General features: G+C 42.7%; 1 protein-coding gene across 2 annotated transcripts in view; it reads right to left on the reverse strand.

Annotated features, from left to right (window-relative positions):
* The window catches only part of PRDM1 (PR/SET domain 1), a 31000-nt gene extending 22984 nt beyond the window's left edge, over nucleotides 1-8016 (reverse strand). The window contains exon 1 of one of the 2 annotated variants that reach the window (XM_069011054.1): nucleotides 7868-8016. The gene's annotated coding sequence lies outside the window, so the exon portion shown is untranslated. Of the gene's footprint in view, nucleotides 1-7835 lie in introns of both variants that reach the window. The other variant, XM_069011053.1, reaches the window with a different exon arrangement.
* Between the last annotated feature and the right edge of the window lie 734 nt (nucleotides 8017-8750).

The raw sequence follows: 8750 nt of genomic DNA on the forward strand, positions 1-8750 counted from the left end.
AAAAATACTAACTAAAATTATTTCCAAGTTCCCGAATACTGATTAAAACTCAATTCAAAGTGCTTGCTCCCAAACCTCAACAATCATAGTACTTTACTTGAGATAACAAATTTGGAGGTTTCAGAGTTTTGATTTTATCCCTTTCCCAAGTCTCTTTCTAATCAGCGCCTGTGAGAGGAACTGGGAAAAACATTTCTGTTTCTTCCCTTAAACAAAACCTTCCCCCTTTCCCTTGATAATATCAGGGAAGCTCACAGCAGCAGGACATAGCACACAGCGTTTCCAAACCCGATGCCCCTTTCGCAGTGCGGTAGGAAAACGAGCACGGATCGTGCACGGGCCAATGTGTGAGCGGCCATCCAGGAACACACTGCTGATGGAAGGAGAGTTGGTAGACCAATCAGCTGATCCCGGCGCCCAATTTTTTTCCTCCGATCCAAGCCAGCATGCTGGCTGAAGGAAGGACATCCTGTGATGATGGCATACAATGTCCTGTTTGTTTATTATTAAGAGCATTCCTGCTTCTCATTACAAAACAACCAGATGCCTTACTTCCTTCAGTGGTCCTGTCTCTTCAGTGAGGCGTCCTCGGGCTCAGAGGAACGGTGATGCACAATTCCATTTATAGCCATCCACAGCCCAGTGCAAATGCTAGCTGCTCACTGTGAGGCAACTCTACTACTTTTCCTTCTTCTCACACGTCTGCAAGTGTATTTCTCATCAGTTGCCTGGCACTTCATGTGGCAGCTAGTTTCACATTCTTCTTCTAAACATACATGCATTATATTCTAGGGTGATCTCAGTGTTACATATTTCTTCACAGGAAAAAGGGAGAAGTGGGGGGGGGCGGGAAGCAGGTTTATGCAATCGGGTGCCTGTCTGTCTCTCTGACAGGCGTACACAAACCCCTTTCCCTTGACCTGCTTCTCCTCCCACTGATAAAAAGACGTGTGGAAAGGATTACTTGCCATTTTCGGCCTGCGATGCTGAGAATAGCATATCTGTGTAAAGACCTTCCGTATGCGCTAACACGGGAGGGCTCGTGGCAGCAGAGCTAAGTAGGGCAACTGCTGGCAAGTGAGTGTCCTGCCTTAAGTGCCACCACAGTGTAATTCCACAAGAGAGGTGGCCTGAGCACTGGGGCTGAAGGATATAAACGTAATTGGATATACCCTGTAAAACCGAGGCACATCCAAAATGAGGTCTAGGAAGGCTCTGAAGTAGGAAGAACCATTCATTAAAGGAGAGAAATCCAGCCTACTTGATTGGGTTAATTAACTGATGCTGAGTCACACTGCATAGAACAGAAAAACAATGTAGTCATACTGAAGGTGATTATTTTACCGAAAAATAGTCTCACTCCGAGAGGCAGCTGTTTCAGAGCTTTTCACTTCCCTGTTAGCTTGAAAGAAAAACAAAAAAAAGGGGGGGGGGGGGGGGGGGGGGACGAGAAGAAAGGGTTGGTGTGTTTCCTTCAGGGACTGATCTTCTTAATGTGAAGGAGAGCAGGGAAAAAGGCAAGTCTGCTTTTCAAGGAACTGAGAATGCTTTTGGACTGGAAAACAAGTGAAAACAGATTAGATTAGATCACATCAGATGAAGTGAAATATTCATCAGGAGGATGCCAATATCCCAGGTCAGTGCGGCTCTATCCCTGGAGCCTGGGGAGGTGAGTACAGCCTACGAAGCCTATGGACTTCAAATAACTCTGTGGCACGCTCTGAGGCTATCCCTAAATTAGTTCCAGGTGTCTCAGTGAAGCTGAGCCCAGAACTACCTTAGTGCAGGAGAAGGAGTTTTGCTGATGTGCAGATCCAGCCTAACAGTGCCTGATCTGGAATAAAACTAAGTTTATCAAGAAAAAGAGACAGAAACAAATTGTTAAGAATGTGTACTAAAGTAAGATTCACAAAGGAAACTCTGCCATTAAAGAAATATATAGACTGACCTTCTGACCTTCCTCCTTAAGAGAGAAACATAAAAAGACGCCGTGTTCAACCAGAAGTTTTCTGCTCTTTTATAGAAATCATTTGTACCAGTAGCTGCTATTGTCTGGAATGTGCAATTTCAAAATGTTGTTCATTTCAAAAAGAACATTTTTAGTCATATTTTAATTTTTTCCTTCTCGCTCATAGAAAACCTCAATTACTGTATTAATCAGCATTTCTCAGGCAGCTCTCTCTGCAGCAGCTTTCAGCCTGGCAACAAATCATGAATGGCCCTAACAGCTCTGATCTCAGAAATCCCCATCCATTTCCTTTGATGCTATCACCACTTCAGCTCAACAACAAGCCTGTGCAACTCAGCCTCAGCTGCCACTGCTGCTGTTCTCCCTGCGCCTGCTGTAATTGTAAGGGGAAGAAGGAGGGAAGGGAGCTGGCTCTAATAGATGAAATTTCTTTTAAAAGTTGGAGGGGAGATAAAATGCACACAAGAGATTAAAGGAGAGTCTCATTTTCACATCCTCCCCTTCCCCAAACAAGGTCAGTGGCAGATTGACCACATCAAGAGTAACTATCAGACCCACCCCCATTTCCCACTTCCTGCATGTAGGCATCCTTGTGCTGGTAAACATTTGGGGACCAGTTGTGGTCATTACTTGGAGAAGGTACATGATGTAGTTGCACAACTGCATGTCTTTTAAAAGCCAACTGAGAAATCAAACTCTAAGAAGAACTTGCTTTGCTTTCAAGTTCTGATATTCACTCATGTTTTGGGGCCATGTTTTTGAAAATGTAGTTGCTGTCAGATTCAAGGGAGAGACCCAGCACACTTTAGTGACTGTGCAACAGGAAAAGTTACAGCCATCTTCTCTTCAGACTGGCCTGACCTTTGCAAAATACTGCCTATGGGCTTCAGATATGATCTCAGAGGCTTTGTATGGCCTAGACAACTTCAGCTGGTATTGCCTATAAGGAGAGAAATTAAAATTGCACTTGAATCTACAAGAAGGTTTTTGCAAGGGCATTTGGGGTGGTGTGTGCTATAGCCAGAAGGCTTTTGAATTAACACATGCAGCTTTCAGGGACTGCCTTTAATTACAGAGCACCCTGGTCATTGCCTCGTAGCACTTCCAAATGCCAAACGTTTATTTTTGTCTCTGCTCTGCAATACCAAGAGCAGATCTTTTGGCTGCACTCTCAGCTACTGCCTAGTGCAAGCCTTAACATCACTTTTGGTTTCTGTAGTTTTATCCTCTCAAGAAATTTTCCTTAAAAAGAGAAAAAAGGAGTCAAACTAAAATGCCATATCCCTTTTTGTTTCCCACTAGGCCTTATTAAAATACTACTCAGATGACATATGAATAAGCCAAAACAATTCTCCTCCAATGGAATAAAAACATTCTCACAGCACACAGAAGTGAGAACTAAGCTTCAGCCTTTTCCTCTTGTTGAGCCTTGAGTTTGAGGAGAAGGAGTCAAGGCTATCTGGGCCTGCTATCAGGACAGCAAGAAGGCTTTGTGAGAAGGTGGACCACGATTTTCCCTTCTTGGCTACTGTCAGCCTTCCCATCACACTTCTGAGCAATGGTGGTCTTGGGAGGACAGTCAAGAACCCATACAAGAACACTTTTATAATCTTTGCATGTTTCTACCAACACAAGCTTATATTGGACGGGAAAATCTGAGTACAAATTCAACCTTTCACATCCCAGCCCTGGACTTTTGAATGTTCTGTCTATTGTAACTGAGTCTGAGGAAACACAAATGACAACAGGCCAACCCATTCCAACTACTTTCCGACCTTACTGGTGACAAGAGGACTGAAAAGAGAGTGAGCTTTGGAAAATTTTCATTTAAAATAGGCTGACTTCCAGATTGTCATGGAGGAGGGATGGGATGGTATACATATATTAGAAGGCTCACTCCTGTGAATACTTCAGACATCAGTCCCATAACAAGCTCACAACAAGCTGAAATAATGAAGTCACCTCAGAATGAATTGTATTATTTCAACTTTCATGTCTGTTCCCAACTTGGCAGTCATGACACTTTTTGGGGTATTTTCACCTCAGCTTGCCTGGTAAGATACAGTGATATGAACAATGGTGAAACTTCAGAGTGTGCTCCTGCACAATTCAGTTTTGATGCCAGATACTCTCCAGGCCGCCTGGTCTCCTGGAGCTGATCAACACAGCAGAAGGAAGGCAAGATCCATGGGTGGAACTATGCCACTTTTCTCAGACAAAAAGCTGGCCACAGAGTGCATTTCAAAACAGATTAACAAAAACAACAGCTACACACCATGACAAAGTGCATGTGGTGGAAATGAAAATATTTACCCACAGATTATCACAGATCCAGCAGGGTGACTACTGTGCATTGAGGACCAAAGGATTCAAAATAGTGACTGTATGTTTAGAGTTGATTAGGGAATCTGGTAGGGTTGGTCTGAAGAACCACTTTTTAAGCTTCTAAGAGTGCAGTTGTCATTTCTCCACCTCTCCTATCCCAGGGTGGTGAAATAACAGTCTTTTCATACCTGCGTGTTGGCTGGGGGAGGGAAGAATTCCTGTGCTATTAAACACAACTTCTCATTAAATAGTTGACACCTTATCCTTCTTTAAATGTTGTAATGTTTACTTTGCAAAACCCAGGAAAGCTTTTAAAATAAAGATAGCGAGAGATTCTTAAGCCGGGTGTCCTTGCTTATCTGCTCTTTATCAACCAGCTATTGTTTCTGGAGGAGCTCGTTGGGGAAGGTGGAGCAAAGGGGGTTAATGTTCAATAGGTATCTATCAGTTCCCCTGAAGGAATAGCGCTGCTGACAGAAGAGCAACACTGGGCTCTCAGCTACTTCCTGCAAATGTGACAAACCAGAGAGGGAGGAAAAAAAAAAAAAAACCCCAACCGAGGGCTGCAGCTACTTCTTTTCTTTTTTTCTTCTTTTTTTTTTTCTCCCTCTCCCAAAACAACTAGTTTTAAGAAATACATTGTCCTTAGGAGAGATAATCCCACAATAGAGAGTCCATTAGAGGTATTAAAGCATTGGCAGCGCCTGATCTACAAGAAGGGCTCTGTCCTGACAATAGACAATTAAAGCTGATAAATCTGCACTACTTGTTGCCGTTCTAATTCCTCGTAATTGTATGCTACTTGCCCCTGCCTCCTGCGTCCAGGGATGAAGCATGCTTCTTTAATCTCCAGAGTACCTGACCTAGTTCCTATGTGGTCTTTTCAGGACCTGTTTTCTTCCCATCTGGACTTCTTCCCTCCTACTCTCCTTTCCTGCTTCTCTGCCCTAAGCATTAAGAAGAGGTTACGATAGAGGGCACAGAAAACACCAGAGCACAGCACCCGGATCAATAATTCTGGAGCCCCAGACAATGCGCTAATCTGCAATAACAGCTAATCATGGTCAATTTGGCACACCAGTGATTAAACTGTACTTTTCATTAGGCTCAACAAGTAGAGCAGACGCACACTGACAATTCAAATTGCCCTATCAGTAAGGGCTGCCAAACTCATGTGTACTTCTGCATTTGTAGCTGCTGCATCACTAGACTTGCCAGACTAGGTGCTTTGTGGGGGATTACCTGTTTTCTTTTGACATTTTATGAACTGGGACTCCTAGCTGTGTTTTCTATAAAAAGCAAGCCCCCTGCCTCATGCCACTGCCACAAGTTCTTACTTAAAGGGCTCAGTGGGTGAAATTGTGATATGCAGGATGCTGAAAAACGATCATTACAATTACAATTCCCTCCTGGTCCTAACAAAGTTCTTGGGGTTTTTTAATGTCTCAAAAGATATTTGGTGCTTTTGTCAAATTTCTTTTTTTTTCCCCTTGAATAAATCTTGAAAGCCTGCTGGCGACAGAGGAGAAGCATGAAAATGTGCATCACAGGATTTAGAAGATTGAAAGCGAGTAAAAATTACCTTGGATCTTTTTATTTTTCAAATGGAGTTGTTCAGCCAACCTCGCAAAGTATTTGGAGACTCAGTAAAGGTTTGGATTTTTTTTTTTTTTTTCATCCCTGAACTTATGAACAAGCCACTACTGTGTCCACCTTAGAAATCTACAGTTATTACCCTTTACATATCATTTTGAAAGTGATCTTTTTGTCACCCTCGTAGAACAATTTCTTGTGACAACAGTTTATTCTGGTTGCAGTCGTACCTAACGGACCCATTTTGCAACTGCCCTGAAAGTCTCACCCGAGAGTTTACCACAATCTTTCTCTAAAGCACAGCACCAAATTCCAGGACTCCTAGAGACCAATCCCACACACTCAGAGGTCTCCTTCTGTTTAACTTTAGCTTATCATCCTTGTAGTAACTTGAATAAGTGTTAAAACTGCACTTCAAGTTGCTCTTAAAAAAAAAAATAGCTTGGAAGATGTCAAACGAAAGCAGGAAATGTCTATTCTACTATTAATATTAATGAATCCCTAATGCATTTGCAACCCACTTGAGGTTAAGTCAGTAGAGTTCTTCTTCTGACAGCGATTCCTCATCAAACTACCACTGCTGAAGATGTTGATGCTTTCCCTTTTGCTCTGTAATCTTTAAACCAAGTTTAAATCACACCAGAGCCTACCACAAAATAATGTATTTTATCCTAAGTGAACACAAAGCCCTGGAGACAGTGGTTTAAAGCAGCACACATGTCTGCTCAATTTATCATTTTAAGATAGGAAGCTGCCGCAACAAACAAAACACCTCCTTGAAAGTGGGACAGCAGCAGATTGCGGTGCAGAAAGCTCCAGGATCTTTTGTTTTCCTGGAGAGCAACAACAGGGCTTTGCAGAGAAAGACAACAGCCTCCCCTTGCTGAAATCTAAATCAGTTCATATAGGAAAGCTTGCCAACTGCTAGTTAGATGATAGCAAAATATTGCAGATAATTCACTTTTCACGATAAAGCAGAAACAAGCGGGCAAGCAGCACCCAGCAGGGGCTCAACTGATAAAACGGTGTCAAACTCAAACCATTTGTCAACTGGGAGGGAAGAGAGCAAGCTGAAGGATGGACTCAGGAAGTAGATTTATCTAGTGCGACACATTAACTAGTATAAATACTAAGGAAAAAGTAAACACATTTACCCAGCAGTATCTCCAGCCAGCTAAGTAAAGGCTTCTGAGCCTCAGACTCACACTGGCCATCTAACCACCCAGCTGTCAGCTGCAATAGCAGTATCATTTTTATTCTTGTGCAGGATTGCAATGACATTTAATTCATGGCACTAAAAGGTTTTATTAAAAGTGTACGTTATAATTAAGCAAAACAAAAACGTGACTTATGTGCTGTTCTAGTCTCCTCCCTCCACCCAGTAGCCAAACCAATAAAACCACCTTGGCAGCAAACAAGTCAGGTAACATACCCCGGAGAAGAGCACAGATTTGTTATAGAATCATTCACTTGGTGTCTGGCTTGTTCAAAACTGCCTTATCAGAAACTTCTGTGCCGGAGGCTCCCGAGGCAATGGAGGGGGCTGACAATGCAGGTCAGGCACAGTAATTCGCCAACAGCGTAATGTGGGGCACATAAACAAACTGGAATAATGCAGGGCAGAAGGGCTCTTTGGATGTATGCTTTCAATTGGAGAGTATAAACAAGTAACACAGTGTGCACCGCACATCCCTGCTACAATCACTGGGAAGAAGGAAAACGTTTCAAAGGGCTTTAGGATACCAACCCACAGCTATGTGGCAACCTGTAACATCAAAGAATGGTGCAGCATATCAGCACACCATTTTAACACTCAATCTGATGCAAACCTCAAAGATTAACAGCAAAGTAAGTAATGTGCATCTTCCCCCCCTCCCCCATCCCCCTCCAAAAAAAAAGGCTTTAGTTCATAAAGAAAACTACAGCACAGTTCTTTGTTCAGCTGTACCTTCACATGTCCACACAGCACAGGTTCCCCACCTCCAGCTGATGCACCTCAGGGTTTTAGTCCATATGGAAAGTCTGTCATTCACTCTCTCACACACACACGCATGCTCATGCACACCACACCACACCCGCACTCTTGCTCCCCAACACACACTGCCTGGAACTGCTCCGAGGATTTTAGAATTTCCTCTTGCTAGCAGATTCCTCCCTCCCCTCACATCCACTCCACCCCATTCTGTAATTAGGCTTAACAAGAGCAATTAACAAAACAAACTCCTCTCCGCCTGGTGGCCTGATAATTCTGATTGTCATAATGTATTAAGATGCGTAAGCCAGTTTAAAATAAAGGTAAATTACAGCATTGCACAAGGGCCATTTTGCACCTATTTCTACTGCTTTTATCGTAGGGATAATGAACATTCAGCCACGCCTTTAATTTGAAACATAAAACACCAAAACTCACATCTGAACAGCAGAACTCAAAATTGATGCTTTTAACCAACAAGACTATTTTGATTTTTTTCCTAGTTTGCTAGAGGGCAGCTCCTTTCTCCTACACACAGCAAACTCCGTGTAAAGATTTTTCTTTATGGAGTTACGTCGTGATCCTAAACCTCCAAGGTGTAAAGTCAAGTTTTAATGCATCTTCTGGCTTTACAGTTGTCCATGAATAAATGGATTGCAATTGTTCCTTTTGCCCTGCCTAGTGTCTAACAGCATGATACAGGAGACCAAAGCCTCAACATTTTTCTGATGGTTTTGTCTGTCCACTTTTAAATCACTTTCCTTCAGCAAACAAATCACACAACTTTAGTGTTGGGATCATAAAAAGAACCAATTGAGGACTAACTGATTTCAGGTGGTTAGTGGAGAAACTTTGATGTCCTTTGATTTCAGTGAGCTATGGGTACAACAC

This window comes from Aphelocoma coerulescens, chromosome 3, assembly GCF_041296385.1.
Source record: "Aphelocoma coerulescens isolate FSJ_1873_10779 chromosome 3, UR_Acoe_1.0, whole genome shotgun sequence".
NCBI lineage: Eukaryota > Metazoa > Chordata > Aves > Passeriformes > Corvidae > Aphelocoma > Aphelocoma coerulescens.